This window comes from Bombus vancouverensis, chromosome 2 (assembly GCF_051014615.1).
Source record: "Bombus vancouverensis nearcticus chromosome 2, iyBomVanc1_principal, whole genome shotgun sequence".
NCBI classification, from domain to species: domain Eukaryota; kingdom Metazoa; phylum Arthropoda; class Insecta; order Hymenoptera; family Apidae; genus Bombus; species Bombus vancouverensis.
In genome coordinates, this window is record NC_134912.1 from 17,437,056 (window position 1) to 17,454,754 (window position 17,699).

Consider the following 17,699-nt stretch of genomic DNA (forward strand, 5'->3'; position numbering starts at 1 on the left):
CGCGTGCGACGAGTCGTGTACCAAACACGACTATATTTGTGTTACCTTTCGTGTTAATTCTAGAGGTAAAAATTGACCTGACTACCAATACTAGCTCACTCGCATTGACTACTTTCCTCGTTTATCCTTGGCGTACGCACAGCGCTCAGAAATATACCTCACCGGATACCATTGTGTTCGTTGGGGTTCGGGAATCTTAACTACCAGTGTTCGTCAGCAGTGGTCATAAAAGTATACTTAAATGCTCAAGAACACGTTCGCAAATAGCAAGGCCAGCGAGGACCGACCATTACACGAACTACGGACTATCAGCGTGACATTATACGAAACTGCGTTACGAAGGAACGCGCTATGCATAGCGTTACTGTATTCCGTAGTAAAGTAATTCCAATATTATCAAGTTATTCGAAAACGGTTATTTCAATATCTTTAATTATACAATCAGGATATGGATCAAACATAATTTACAGCGAATCACGTATAAGCTATAAATTATATGCGATTAACATCTTTTTCGACGTAACACACGCTACACAAAGCAGCATTCAGATTTTCCACTGAAACACGTTCTCTCGTTACGTAAATTGATGGAATAACGTTGATTAGAAGCACCCTGTCAAATTACACCTAACCATCCACGATTAAGCTCCAGTGGACATCGTTTGGCCGGCTTTTAACGCGGTTCCCGCGCGACCATAATTTCGACAGATAACAAAGGTGCGCTCTGTGCGCGGTATCGGCGTGCTGCGATAATTTCAAGCTCGTTCAGCCTTGCATTCAGTCAGCGCGCGTATGGACGCGTCTATTCGCCAGCTACGAGTAGCGATAAACGTGGCGAAATTGGAACGACACGAACGTAAACGAAGCGGCCGTGGAATTTGGAGAATTAGCGTGTAACGCTAACGATTACGCAGCGATGTGTGTAATTTAACCTCGCTCGGTCCGTATGCATCAATTACGATATCAGAGTGATGGTCGCAACTGACGACGCGTAATTGTCGAACAGCCTATCTTAGATCGTTATCCGTCAGCCGTCCCGATTGATCGCAGAAACGAGCAAGAAAAATTGGTGCCGAGCGCGTTCGTTCACGAAATTGTTTGAATACTTTCAGAAACTTTTTACGCATATATCACGCACGTTACGCGAAACATTCTGAAAATCGATTAGCGCCACAACGAAACGAGACTATGGCAATCGTATTGGTAAAATTCGAAACCAATCTGAAAATGTATGTAGGAGTTACGAATTATTTATTGCCAGTATAAACTTCGCAAGTTATTTGAACAGTATTGTACGTTTAAGGCCACTATTATATTACTATCACGTAGTAATTTTTTGCTAAATATATTTCCGAGATACGTGTTATGACCTCTATACCCTACGTACGTCTTCGAATTGATATAGCCATGATTGGTCGTGTTTCACTCTGGCGTTAATAACGTTTCAAGATGTTTTGTATCACGCGTATAATATGCCCATAAGAATTTGTTAGGTTAGGTGCTAGCTACAGTAGGTTAGGTTGCGAGCTACAGTATCTTCGAAATTGCGAACGTAAAGTTGAACTTGGTCGATAGGATACATTATAGTAATAGATATAGATAATAATAGTCGAGGTAAGGATTGAAAATGTCGAAGTGGGTCTTACTTCAAGGAAAACTTCATATCTTCTCAAGTGTTCAATTTTCTCAGTCTCCGAAACCACTGAGTATTGTTTAGCACTAAATTAATTCGAAGGGCCTCTCAGCCTCATAGTCTTTTCTAGAAACAAATGGTGCAGCGAGGTACAGAAAGATCAGTTTTTTCGTAATTATACAAATACCTATAGACCCATGGCTTCGGAGCTCTTTTGTAAAGTAACGCATTGTACTAATACTTAAAATTACTTAAATATATTTCTGTTATACATTCATCCACGCATTTCCTCTCTCTCTATTCCGAGATTAAACCTCAACAGGAAACAGTTTTGATAATTTCAATTTTAGTCTCTAACGAAATGTTTATTGATTAGCTATGCGTTGTTTTGTTTCATGAATGGTGTCTGCAGTATCGGTAGGTAACGAACACTGTCGGTAATAGATGGTAATTGCATTCATAGAACTAGAGTGTTTATTTTTGCATATGATCACCAACATCGTAAATCTAATTAGAAGCTTCTGTATAACGAAAGCGTTAATGAATAGAACATCAATAAATATTTTGTCTTCGTAACGAATACAAGTTCATTAATTCGTAACGATTAGCAAATTATAATCACATACTACAAGATCACTTTTTGTCCATATATTTATAGGAACTTTCCTTAAGGCAGTGGTAAATATAGTTGGAATATAAGCAGTAATTTAGATTATTCAAAGATTGCTTTTATCAAATGACGATACTATTATCAAAACAGGTCCTCCTTCGTTTACTATCAAATTCCACAAAATTAAAATTCCATTCTCCCATAAAAAATTCCATACATCTGCTACTAAGTGCAGTCTCGCTTGAAGATTTCCCATGTGTCACGAGGTCATCAGACACGCTCATCAATTAACAATCACGTTCCCAGGGTCGATCGAGCATCGTATAGTACCGTCTCGAAGATACCTAAGCTTTTTCGAGATACTGCAACGTATAAAAGTATCATTCTGACAAAGTACTACGCCAGCACTTCGTGGTTCGACGTCGTTCAGAACGAGATGTTTCGCAATAATATTTTGTCAGTTGCGCGATGACGCGTAAATAACGATCGGCAAAACGGTAGTCGATGAAGAAAAAAATTCCTTCGCTTCGTATCAACGATGAATCGTACGATTAAAATTCGTGTAAACGGGTTGTAGTATAAAAGCGAATAGAGCCGTATAGAGGTTACTGCGGTGAAATTTTGTTTCAGACATGCAGCGGAGGATGCGATGAACATTATCGTATCCGGTGTGCATCGAACGTGGAAATGGCAAATGGCCCGGCACGAAGCCCGTGCAAATCCGTTCGCGGAAACATTTTGACGTTTATGGTAACAGAAGTCTCCTTCGGTACGGGAACAACGTACATACATCGACAACTATCGAGTCTATATCTTGTCGGATTCGTGCTATAAGGACTATTTGCATCGCGATGACGACGACAGAGAGCAGACACATTTGTCCATATTCAGGCCTATGACGAAAACGAGATCAGGAATCCATTCCCCTTTAACCAATACAAATAAATGTAAGCCTAAAGTGGATTTAGTAGAATTCGAATATAGTGCCTGTTTTTCGCTATATTGTGCGATAAAGTAACTTGCCTTAACACATTTACGATACGCGATTTAAATATTAATATCAAATTTTGTAGAAGGAATTAGAATGAATTCGGTCTATGATTACTAAAAGAACGAATCTAAATACGCGTTAAATACGTCGATAAGCAAGTTTTAAAGTTGTCCATGTAAATTCAAATTGGACTACGTATAGAGTTCTTATTTGCATCGCTTTTTACTTTCTATAGTTCATTTTTATACCCGATTCATTCACGCGATGTATTCACTACCGCCAGATAAGAAACCCGGTTTCCATGCTTTCGAGAATTAACTTCTCCTCCGTCGGTACATGCAGACGAGAGATCTGCGCAGCTTTTTCCCCGATTGAATTTCATCGAAAGTCAGTCGAGCACGACCGACTATTTCGCAACGTCCATGGTTGTACCTCTGCCCCTGCGCGTCTCCCACTCCTCTACCCCCTACCCAATTTCACCCCTGGCTGTTCCTTTCTCTTCCTCGATTCCTACGAAATCCTTTCTTTTTTTCTCTCGTTGCGCGCGGAACGCCTCTTGACATTTGGAAGTAAATCGGTCAGCGGACCGATTACTTTTCGGATGACGCGTTCAACCTGACAATTAGCTCGCAAGTTGAAGGACATAGAGGAGAAACGATCTCTGTATAGATTCCTCTTTTTCCAGCAAAAACGAAACGATGTTCTATAATTTAGAATCTTTCATTTTTCTTCGATATATTTTAATTTCTCTGTAAGAGAACGTTTATCGTGTTACATTAGTAGTGGCAAGTGTATCTGTAATTACGTCTATGACAGAAGAACTATGCACAACGAAGGAGGGCAACCTTCGCGGATGAAATCGTTGGAAGAACGTTTCGTAGATACGAAACTCGAGCGTAAAAGGCTGACCGGTATCACGCATGCGCAGAACGCGAAAACTCGTGCCGAAAATTTAACCAACCAGGCGGATGGTAACCGTTGCGAAACGTTTGTCGGTATGACATGACCGTGCAAGCGAGTTCAAGCGATATTATTCGCTTTCGATAATGTAACCACACCGTCTCGGTTTCCACGATATACTTGTTTATTTTTCTTCTTTCCTTACTCTATATATATCCTTTTTGTCGATTTTCTTTACCCAGCCACCAAAAACCGGTCCCCGAAGCGATAGCAAATGACGAAACGATTAATGCGTATGTTTACCAAGTATTACGGAATTACGACATTTTCAGTTCACACGACTCGATGCATGTTGATCTTGGAGAGTTCAAAAAAAAGTTTTCGTCGGCCGACTGTCATTCGCTGATATGTTAATGGCGGATGTTTCGAAAGTTAGTAGCGGCAGTGGTTGAGTTAATAGAATGATTCTTAGCAAGGTAATTTTATTGTTACGTTTGTAAATGTCGTTTGAGTTTTGAGCAATATGCGATTGATCCTATTATCTCATCTAGCTAACAAATCAAAGTTAATGCGACAGGATGAATCTTGAGGATTTTCAAAATTGGCAGCATGTGCAATGAGACTGAAGTTGTCCAATGTTGACATTTGATGAATCTGGTTTAACAGGAGTAACAACTAGCCGAAGAAATAACGGCAAAAAAAAGAAGAAGATCGCCAAAAACTTAAGATACAGAAGATATTTAAAATCAAAATGAAGACAAGAAACAGGAACGTAGGGCACAGGTAGGATACGTGTATGCGTGTACGCATTTTCTAAAACTTCCAAAGTTTAGATTAAAAGAGAGAGTGTCGTAAAACAGCAAGTTTCTACAAACAAAAATCTCAAAATAAATAGCTAATTTTTGAAAATCATTTTTTACACAAAGCGGTCTTACGCTGGGCCAATAGTCTCGGGCCACAGAACTCTTTGATCCAGCACTGACTAAAATACATGATTCGTCTTTCTTTGCTTAATTTTTCGAATATTAACCCCGATGGACTTGCGATGCAAATTTGATACGAGAATTTCAAATACAAGATTCAAAAAGGAAATTTGATAAGACACGTAGGTACGTTAAATCGTGGGTCGTCGATCGGATGAAATCGGCATATAAAAAGAAACGGGGTACAGAGAAAATGACGAAGCGAGACGAGTGATCGTAATCTTCGAGGAGGAAGGAAACTTCTCTCACGGATATTCACATATCGAGGACACGAAGGATCCCCCTTCTCTTCTTTCCTCTTAAACGAAAGGTTGAACCGCACGAGAATGCGAATGAAAGTTTCGTGAAGGGAGCAAAGCCGTTCGTTTAAATTTCACTACTCGAAGGACAACCGTCTCGTCGTCTCTTTACTCGTCACGGGATATTTTCTGCGACGAATGTTGATTACAATCATTCTCATATGATTGCTTTATGACAAACAAATGTAGCTATACAAATCGACTTGCATCGCACTTATCTTTTAATCCTTCCTTTTTTAGTCTTCAAATTTACTTTTAACTTTGAGTTTCGTTTTCGAAATTTTTATCTACATGCTGATGCAACATATTGTATAGGCTTATCTTGTAAATATTTATAGAAGATTAAGAGAATACAAAGTTCCGAGATTATTCCATTTCTCTGAAACTCTCAAATATTTGGCACGATGTTGACATTAAAATAGGTATAAGAGTATTAGAAAAAGAAACGCGTAGTATCTTGATTTCTCCTTGTTATTTTAGAATTTTATTTGCTGTCCGAATCGACTGTAGCACGAGGCTATTAAATATTCGAATCTCGACAAAGTCCGTTCAAAATTGTTTCAGCGAACAGGTAAAACCGTAGACGAAGCTCTACTCCTTGAAATTTGAAATTGAAATGGCGAGTATCACATTTATCGAGGTCTAGGTCGGAAGCCAGGCGTACGTGCAGGCTAGAGTATACGCAAGTTACGTGTCGTTGTCGTAGAATTTAAAGTCCAATGAAAAGATAAAAAAAAAACACGCACGAATACGAAATTCTGCGATAAATATACAGCAATGTCAAAGCATCAGAAATGATTCCGACCGATTAATTTATTAACGATTATATCACACATTGAGTCAGCGTTAAGAGCCACTCAATGAAATAACGTGCAAAAGTCGATCGATATTATTATAAAAGTTGATATTATTATAAAATAAATTATTGCTTTTTACGGTTACAAAAACTGTATTAGAATAACGAATACATCGCGGCAATTTATTATGTATATAAGATTGTTTATTACAGTATTATAAAATACTTTAATCTCGACGAATTTCATACAATTATAGGATGTAGATGTAAAAATGGATAGCAACGAAAAAAAAAATATGAAATTCCTTTTCATCATCGCAATGTAAATTCGATATGTTTAATTAGATAATTAGTCAAAAGATAAAGAAATTGGCAATGAAATACATATTGCGTTAACGCAACTTTTAATGGCATGGATTAAAATTCGATCACTTTTTGAGATTAATCGAATACACCACGCTGTTGTATTCTTCTCTGTATGTGTGTGTGTGCGTGTGTCAACAAATATTAAATTCCATATTTAAAAGTGCAAGCGTACGAAATGCGCACACTTTCAAAGGAATGAATCCATTTTCCTTTGTACAAATCCCTTTGTACGCGAGAACGACGCTTGTATTCGATGTGGCTGACAAAGAACCGCCTCGAGTGGTCTACGTTATCAGAATCTCGATAAAAAGGCGATAATCGCGGTAGAGATTTCAGAGATCGTAGAAGTAAACGCCAAGAATCACAGTCTGGATAGCCATAACGTTCTTTTTTTTTTTTTTTATTTTTTACGACTTTGAATACGACCAAATATAAGGAGAAGCCAAGAGGTTCGAAGCGAGAAGAATTCCGTGAAATTCAGTAGAAACAATCTCACTGTGAGATTAAAGTAAATAAATGAAGTATAATTAAATGGATCACTTTACTAATCGAAAAATAACGACGATAAAAGTAATTTAAAGATTGTAGTAATCTGCAGCTGGATCATCGATCAAGACGTCAGATAAATTGACTAGAAAAACTTATATTGTAATAAAGCAGTTACGATATCGTCGAGCGCTGTATAATTTATCCAGTATATTGCATTCGTATGAAAATTGTACGTATATCGTTAGTTTTCTTCAAATAAATCCCGCTCGATATGGCATTTCGCTCTACAACATACAACGTCATAGCACCGTTAAACGATTCGAGCTAAAAGTCGTGTATGTAATCGCGATAAGGTCCTGTTGCAATGCATCTTATTAAAACAGCAGTTATAAATGTACGCTCGAGACACGTGAACACGGCATGCAACTTCGCCAGACAACATTTCGCGCTATGTAAATTGTAGCTTTATTAATGTTGCATTATCATATTTCGTTGTAAACGTATATGCGAATAAGCGGAGTTGAGCTTTCGTATTATACGACAAGTTTGCGATTCGACGGATGGAGACAGATATGACAATTTATCACGGTTTAATTGCATTGCGACTTGTTACTTTCTTTTCGCTAATTCCAAGATGATACTTTTTGTGCAGGTTTTTCAAAAAGCTGAGAAACTTCGAGTATTCGTTCAGATAAATTCGTTAAGATAGAATTTCCTAAGTTCTACAATTGATACATTAGCTGGAATATTATATACAACGATACTTGTATTCGAATGGAAATCTTGCTTCCTTTTTAATCACAGAGAGAGATCGAACAAGGAGATATCCGTGTTAATAAATTATAGAATAGATACAAATTACAAAAGAGGCAATCCAGATGGTAAATTATTTTGTACTTGTTCTGTTTAGTAATAACTTGAAATATTCAGAAGATGCACAAAGGATGCTGGAAATCCTACTATTACAGAAAATTGAGGAAGACTACGAATAAAAAGAACTAATCTCCAGTTCCTAATCTAAGAGGACCGACCGAAGTAGTGAAAATGCTACAGTGTGTCTTAACCGATTTTCTGTAGGTCGCTTTTTGCTTAGAAACTTCTTTAACCCTAGAATTGAAACTTTAATTTTGATCAAGTTTCATTTCACTATCTTATATCGTAAATATACAAACGTAATGTATAAGAAAGTAGGAATTCTTCAGACAGAGTCTGCATAGAGTTCATCCAAGGTATTAACGATCCTAACAACGCCAGATGATTTTTCTTCTTTTATCTAAAATCACGTCTAAGCTAAATTCAACGTTTCATAACCAAGATAAAGAAATATAAAAAATTGCCTAACAACGACCATGCGATCGTCCACCTTCTTCGTAAGACTATGGTTTCTGTTATAAACCCAGAGACTAATTTTAAGCGACGTCAGTCAGACCCGATGCACACGAGCGATACGACATCGTCGTGACACGGTCTGCAATTCGCTAGATTTATGGTCGTAGTAATTCAATGCACACAGAAGCGGATAATTCGTCAACCTGATCTGTTCGAAACGTAAGGCTACCGAACGGTATGGTGTCGCCTTTACAAAATCGCAACCGCTTCGCATCGGTTGCATCGAAGCCTTGCGATTCGCGCGATTACCTTTCGATCAGTTTGCCAACTCGCCCACCTATTCGAGCTGCTGGCTTCGAATTATTTTGGTGCTTAAAGCCACGACCAGCCGAGAACAGAATCGTTCAGCAGCCGCATACGCTGCATTCCCTCAAACGTGGAATCGCGCTGTGCGTACGCGGTTTTACCAAATCCCACGATTCACGTTCCACCGCGGCGAATTTTCGTATCGATACGCCAGCTCGAACGAAATCCTCGTGTACTCTGTCGTTTCACGCGTGGAAAATCCAGAGAATGTACGAACGCTCGATTGGTATTTCGAGCATCGCGTTCGATTATTCCACTTTGTTTGGCAGCTTTAAATGTTGCACCGAGGATCGTTGACGAGGGACTGTAGTGTCCTCACGGTCGCCTTTCTCTAATTGCGAAGGGGTACATTGTTTCGTTTTATGAGAGGAAAATTTGGAGACTGCTGGAATACCGCATTAGCATGATCGGTATGTGCAATTCGTTTTCCACTATTCTGATTTCCAATGAGTCGTACTGCATGTACCGAAGGATGGATTGTTTTGTTGGCTGATTTTTTATTGGTAACAGAGCGTTTATTTTACGAAGGATTTGCAAATTTTCGTACAAGCGAGTGTTAATAAAGAAAAATGAGGGAGACGTAACTGTGGAATGCTTGACAGAAAAAGATATGGATCAGACGAAGAGATGAAGACGTAACGAGTTATTATCAACTTTCACAAATTGAAACTATCTTTAACCGACAAAAATTCAGTGACGTAACTTTAAATAAGAGGTCTTTGTATTAAAAAACTCCGACTAACGGAATTTCGAAAAATAAAAACCGCTTCATAGAAGGAAACGATTAAAGGGACCAAGAGAAGACAAAATTGCTTAACAAAAGAATTTCCACGTTGAAAATAACCGCAAAATGAAAGAAATGATCATGAATGAGAAAATAAAACGAGATAAAAGATAACGTAAAATGTTCGGCACACCGATTACCAAGAAACCACGATCAAACAAGAAGATTAAATCTGAAACGTAAATTCGAGTCAAAGGTATTTAATTACATTCCATACGGTGATGGCCGTTTCGCGTGCGGAGGCCAAAACAGTGCAGTGATCCACTGTTGAACGAAAACTCGTAGGTGGCCGCGTCATCTGTACATTTATAGAGTGGAATCGATCGACAGGAATGTACGTTACAGCGATTGCATCACGTATGCAAAAACGCGGAGGAGATACCAGTCTCTTAGACGCGAATTTAGGGAATTACGTGAAATTGTTTTCCATAAATGATTACTACCATGAAACGTTTAATATTTTCGTGTGATATCGATGTAACCTGACCACCTAAAACCACATGGCAACACATCTGAGGAAAAAGGAAGTTTTTAATTCTTTTTAGCAAAAATTAATCGACTCTAAACAAAGATCAAACAATCGAGCTACGAAGGAAATTCTACGTTGCAAAACACGTTGAAAATTTAAAGAAAATGGGATACGTAGATCGGAAGATTTCGCAGCGAGCAAGCGAAGAAACATAGTTTCCAAAAGATCTGAACCTGAACGCGTCTGTCCCTGTAACTTGGTCAGGAATTTGAATTCCGATAAACCATTTTAGCGGAATTTCTATGGGCTATATAGAGTCATACGAAACAGTAGAATAATATTCCAAGACTATAAGAAAATTAAAAAGAAAAAGTTGAAATTTTTGAAACAGTCAGGCTGGTGGTACCTCGTCAAAATGTCTTTCGGCGTTTAACGACGCATCGCATCGCATTCGTGAATGATACCTCGCTTTCGAGCGAATAAATGACGATGAAGCAGCAAGCAGTCGTCGACGACGCGACCATGCGTTCGCGAATCCTTTCAGAAACTTCTTTGACCTTTCCTTTCGCGCTGCATGCTCACTCACGGCAAAACATGAAAGGGAACATCAATCGGAGCTGCCTTTTGTTCATAAACTCGCGCCACGCTTTGTTGCTGCGTCTCGTTAAGCCTTGATGACACTGTTAATGACTTTACAGAAGAAGAACGAGGGGAAAGAGTGGTAGCCGTAATGCCAAGAGTTTTGCACAAGGTATTACTTTCAAAGGTATCGTGCCGTACGGTCGTTTTATTTAACTCGTGGAAAACATTGATATTCCATTGGGATTGTTATTCCAAGATCGATACCGTATCCGGTTCAGTTAGGAAATTTTCGATGATTTCGATGACCGTCCTCGCATATTACCTTCTTACCTGTCCTATACGTATTTGGTGACTTTGGAAAACGATGCCATTTATTATGGATTTTTGATAAAAGAAATTTGATAAAGAAAGACGATGAATCGGGACAAATGTCAGCCTTCGTTGGAAATGAAATGCCAGGGTTTCAGAAGAAAATTGTAAGTCGGTCGATAGAAAAGGCGTAGCTTTCCAACGAAATATACATAAATAGTTCGTCGGTTATTTCAATATTTGCGTAACTTTTCTTCTGACGAGAAACTGAATGCTTTAGAAGCCACGGTATATGTATCCATTTATTTGATTAAATGTTAATTCTCCGGAGTTACATCGTCTTTGTCGGTAATTGAAGTTGATAAATGCTGACAGGAAATAGTTAGACGAAGAAGCTATCGAGTTTTGGCCGAATTCCATTCCATCGAATCGAATGATTAAATTAGACGCCAGAAAGACGATACTTGCACTCTAAATGGAATTATAATTGGAATTTTTGTTGCTCCGTTTCGCTCCGCTATTTCCGCGAATTCAGAAACGATAAAAATAAGCTTTCGCGTATCGCGAGGCATCGTTCGTTCCTTGAAATAACTACACCTCCAAGACCATTGTGCGTATTTTTACACTCGACACACACTCCATTTAATACAGCGCCCGTTTCTTTGTAACGGAGAATTAAATCTCTACGCTCGGAGTTCCGATTATGTTTTAACCTTCTTGAAAACGAACTATAATAGCCGTCAACGGTAGCAGTACATCGCAGAAATCTCACAGTTAATCTAACTGACTTACAAAATAATTTAGTCAATAATTTACGAATATCACGCGAAATAACTTACACGATGATACGTACGATAATATTCTCCTGAAATAACGTAGGATAGAAAAATGAAAATGCACCAGGGTTCAGGAGAGTAAAACAAGAGAGCCGTTAAAAGCGTCTATAAGCGATTTCCTCCAGCCATGAAGCATTACGTACTCGACAAACTTAACGAGAAACTAACTGAAAGTTACGACGGGTCGTGTTTTAGCATCGAGAAAATCACGGGCTAATTGAGCTGAACTTTTCTGACAATTTCGTCGACGAGAACGGGCCTTGAAGCGTCTCCAGGCGAGTGCTGTAAGCTCCAGCTCCTTTCGCGAATCACACGCGAATCAAAAACAGCGAGACGAAGTAAAAAAAGAGAAAGCAACAACGACAAGATAGATAAATAAATGAAAAGGAAAATTAGGGAAAAGGAAGAAATAAGAGACTGGCTTGAAGCGGAGTAAAAATAAGGTTCTTTTGGACGTACAGTTCACGTTTGACCCGAATAACGCAATTTGGAAATAAATTCAATGAGGAGAGAGGAGGGGCTTCACGATAGACGCGATGTATCTTGGATCGAACGACGATGAGAGTGGCTTTCACTGTTCCGCCGATGTCAGGTGCATATAAGCATGAATAAAAAATGTAAGCGAGAAGAAGATAAAAAACGAGGAAACAAGAAGGATAAAAGCGGGATCTTCGGCTTTTTAGGCAAAGACAAGACGAAGGCCACTTTGGAAGCTAACAGAGCGCCCTGAATATTCTACCAATTTTACTAGTTACGATCTAATTTTTACTCTTGGTCGTTAATTATCGATTAATATCGTTAACAGCCAGGTGGAATTATCAGAATAGTCGAAACAACGAATTCCTGTAGTTCTTCGTAGAGACTTTACGAATTTACTACAGTGGATTTTTAGCGATTTCTACGATTTTCTACAAACTATGCGAAGGAAGGCTTGTGTTTAACCTCGTAGCATTTATTTTCTCTTATCTTTTATTTCTCCTTCTCAATGGATAAAGGGCGATCTCCCGAGATCAGAGTATAGAAGCGTGAAATATGGCAGAAACAGAGAGAAAGATTCGTCGTCTGATTCGTTGATTCTACGCAGTTTTATCGGTGTATCGTCGGTTGAATCGTTTCTAACTTGAAAATTAAATCTCAAACGATATTTTTGTACGCGGACTTTCTTCATTCTTTCGATATCTCGATTCGATCCTATCAATATTCTGCGCGTATTTTGACGTACGCTATAATTCTACTATATTTGCCCCGTCTTTTAACTCAATCTTGTTTAACAGTAACAGAGACCAACCTTCAACATCCTGTCGGTCATTCGCCACGAAATGAAACTACCGATCGATCCACAGCCTACGATCTAAACACAGCTTAGATTCTGAAGGTAAAAGAACGAGAGAAAATTCTCGTTCCATCGCGTGGCGGCTTAGAACCGAGTCAAAGGCTCCATGGGCAGCACGTGACGCAATTGAATAACGAAAACTCGATGAAATACGAAGGCACGTGGTACTGCGTAGGTCTTGCTCGCGCGTAGCTTTATCTCGCACGAGGCAGCGTACGTGCTCGCGAGTCGCCCGTATGAAATAAGAGCTGAGAGGTTTCTACGCTTTCCGCCGCGTTATAAATTCACGCGTGTCATCATACGCACAGGTGAATCGTGTACGATGGATTTTTCTCTTTCTCGATCTATTTTGTCATGGTGAACGCTAGAGATCTTGATGTCTTAGGTAAAATGATGCTTTCGTGTAGCTATTTTTGGACGAAGTTAGAAGTCTGAGCACAGCTATGCGTTTAAAGAATTCAACTGTGATTAATAAAATATTCAAATATCTATGGAAAGATAGAGGCGATATCGAAAGAGCAATTAGTCTGTGGAAGATAGAATGAGTCACGAATGTTAAAATTATCCTCCGATAGATTTGAACGTAATCCGAATTTTAACGAACATTTAAAAAGTGAATGGCATCTAACTTTCTTTTCCAAAAGCGACATTAACAACGCAATAATCTCGAAGAACAACCTCTGGAATACTATATTTATGGTGAAAATACTGCAAGTATGAGGTCATGGCGTCAATGCCCCGCATAATCGACAATTTTCTCCTCTTCTACTTGATTTCCGTTCCTGAGAACGAAATCGTCTATCTATTTGGAAACTTTCGAGACTGGTCGGAGAACGTATAGAATGTTAATTTTGCATATCTAAAACAGAACATTTCTTACAGTATAAGTTTCGTGTTTATATACAGGCTGGTTGGTAACTGGTGGTACAAGCGAAAAGGGGATGAATTTACGCGAGAAAGAAGTCGAAAATATAGAATAAAAATTTCTTTTTATTTTTCTTTTTTTAATTTTTTTAAAAATCTAGAGTGAGTGATCCGTTATAACAAAGCCTCGAACGAAAAATTTTTATTTTATATTTTCGACTTCTTTTTTCACGTAGAATCACCCCCTTTCCGCTTGTACCACCAGTTACCAACCACCCTGTATATAAATTTATCTCATCGTTGATCCTTCTTTACTGTTTTTTAAACAATTTTTACGTTTAACAATTTTCTCTTGCGTAGATTATATTACAAAAATTGTTCCGCTACTGGAGATTGTATTAATAAAAATTATTTATAGACGATCAGTGGCGAAAGGATCCGATTAACATCTATTATCCACGCCGTTTCCCTTAAATTAAAGCTAACTGTCTAATTCCACGTACAAAGCCTTCCTTCATCCTTATCTCCGACTAATCCTGTTTAGATATTAAATTTTAGACTTTAAATTTTAAATTTAGATTCTAGCGGTATCCTTCCTCGCTGTCCCATTTGAATTTAAAAACAAATATCCCAGAACTATTAATTCTGCTTTAATTTTAGCACAGCCGAATATCAGGAGAATGGTAGGGGACAGACGGGACAGGAAGAAATTGTTAACGACTTCGAAAAACGCTAGGAAGACGATAGAATTTCTGAAGCACACGAATTTGTCAAGCAAAATCTAAAATACTAAAGACGTGGGCGCGGTTGATTGGCCACATTAAAATCACAAAAATAAGACAAGATATCATTTCTATACTAAATTACGTACTACGTATTTAAACAAGCAAATTTACTCTCGGATAACCAAAATCGTTTGAGAGACCGAAAAAATGTTACCTCTGGTTATTTGCGTACGTTTTTAGATTCGCAAAATCATGCGAAAGAATTAGCAATAAAACGGCTAGTTTCAAGATCGTCGTGTTTCGCACGAACAAACAAGGAAAAAAGAAAAGGTGATATACGTAATAAGCCAATCGATGATCAGGCGTCCCTGACTGAGGATGAAACGACATTTGGCACAAGGTCGGTCGTGTAGAAGTTGCACGTTCGTTTCTTTTTCGCTGCGTGCAGCACACGTGAGGCAAAAGCGCGCACGCTTTTACTTAACGTTCCACGATGACTTCATCGTCGCGCGTTTTCGCGCCTCCTTTCTACGTTTCCCCGCTCGAAATCTCTCGGCTTCGATCGAAACGCGCGTTACGTCGTTAATTAACGTTAAGCTTCGTTTTCACTGGCGCGACGCGTCGCATGCCGAATCCTCGAATTCGGTTTCTCTATTCTCGAATCACGCTCATAGATGGATGTCGTCGTTACGAACGTAGAAAATAGATTTTCGTGAGAAGAATCTACTCGAAAAGAAAGAAAGAGGTCAACGTCGTCGAGTCGACGAAACTTTTTGGTCGATTAAAGCGTCGCCCGTGAAATTTCCATGCAAACGCGTACATACGTTTTCAAAGAATTGTGCTACCTTTTTTTACGAAACAAACTTCTTCGTATTTGGAGAAATAAGAATATCGTCATCTTTGTTTCCGTGTACAATCAACTACAGTTTCCATACAATAAAAGAATACGACTGGAATATTTATTTGTTCAAGGAAATCATTGCTCCTCTTGAAATCTCAATATACGCGAAATTTTTACGCGAGTAGTAGAGACTTTATCGAGTCGATTTTAAAAATTATATCACTACAAGGTAATACTCTCAAGAGGATGAATAGAGAAGTTTGATTTATATGAGATTAATAATTGACGAAATAGTTACTTTGAATGTGCAATTTTTCGATTCATAAAAAGGCTAGTTTTTATCGCTTCTGTTCTAGCAATAAGATTTTGCGCACATCGGCCGAACAAAAATTAGCTACTTGGAAATAAAATTGACACTACGATCGAGAAATGTCTTTATCCTAAGAACGAAATATTACACGTATGCTCGTTCGCGATTGTTCAAAGTGGAAATGGAAACGCACCCTTAAGCGTTAGTTAAATCAGTTTCGTGCGCGCATGCGCATCACGCTACAGAAAATGAATCGCGCCAAGTGAAAGTAACGCTGTGTAAATACATACATAGATACGCGTGCATGTAAAACGCTGAGTTGCCGATGGCCCATTCTTGTACCCCCACCATCGGCAATGACGTTCGATAGCGTCGTTCTAATTTCAACCTGTCTCTTATCGCTTCCATCATACAATTAAATTCACTGTCAAACGAGCAAAACTGTTTACAAGAGTACAGCTAAAGAAACAACACTCTATCGTAGAAATTTTTATGGTAACAGAGCGTATTACGCATGAAGAATTATCGAGCACCGAAATTCAATGCATTTGTTACGTAATAGTCGTGAAAACGTTAAATTTGAAAGCTACGCTGCTATCTCTTTATCGCCGAGTGTACATATTGAACTTGATCCAATCGCCGGATATTAGCTCGCACGCGCGCATAATCGAACGATCGAAGGCAGACAAAATGATACAATCGGAGACAGAGAGCGTCGTGGTACACTTGAAAGTACATACGCGAATTAAATCGCGTTAAGTGAAAGCGAGCGTTACGACACGCGACATATAAAATTCGTCGCCAAGTTAAGGATTTAAGGAAGTCCCGGGTAACGTGGCTGCTTTCTCGTTTAATTTATAAATATCACGTCTGACTCTCCAACGAATCTCATTACCTGCCTTCGTTTCGTTTCCTGTCTTTTCTTTTTTTCTTCTCTTTTTCCTCTCCTTTTGGAAAAACGTAAGCAACCGAACGACGAAAACTTTCAACAGGTCAACTAAACGAAAATTAATCAAAATTAAAAGTAACCCATACAATTACGATATTTCGTCTGATTCTGATGTTCAAGGACAACTCAAGGTCGTCATGTTACAGACCCCAACAGGATTTCTCTTTTTATCGGCTTACGGTCTTTAGTAGCATTTAAAAAAAAGTGTAGTAGTCTCGCCCGATATCTTAGGAAATATAAGATATACAAAAATTAAATTGCATCTACTCGTAATTCGTTTAAAACGGTTTTTTTACACGACCATAAGGCGACGAGTTATATTAAACATATTTCGCACTTAAAATTTCGTAAAATACGCATCTTAACAATATCTGTCCGAATATTTATACAGGGTGGTTGGTAACTGGTGGTACAAGCGGAAAGGGAGTGATTCTACGCGAAAAAACAAGTCGAAAATATAGAATACAAATTTTTTGTTTGAGGCTTTATTTTCGAGAAAATCGACTTTGAATTTTCGCTCGGTACGCGTGCACTTTATCGCGTTTCGTTATAACGGATCTCACTGTGGATCGTTGTCTCGATGGAAAAATTAAAAAAAAAAAAGAATTTTTATTCTATATTTTCGACTTTTTTCGCGTAAAATCACCCCCTTTCCGCTTGTACCACCACTTACCGACCACCCTGTATATTTCGTCAAACGTGCGCGTAACGAATCTGACTCAAACCATACGGAGCTAAATACGACATAGCAAACATATTAAAATGATATTTGGCTGCTGGCGCTATGGTAGGCGATAATGTGACCGACTTACGAAGCCCTTTAGGGGCGGTTTACACGAACGACAGCTTGCTGGTACAACTTGATCACGGGATGACAACCTTCCACGAATGATCCGACCGTTAGGAGAATCGCGTTAGACGTAAAGGTTTGTTTC

The 17,699-nt window shown here is 38.7% G+C and overlaps 1 protein-coding gene across 1 annotated transcript in view; it reads right to left on the reverse strand.

Moving 5' to 3' along the window:
- Window positions 1-17,699, reverse strand: part of Su(Tpl) (Suppressor of Triplolethal) — a 163,272-nt gene that overhangs the window by 25,553 nt on the left and 120,020 nt on the right. The window lies entirely within an intron of this gene.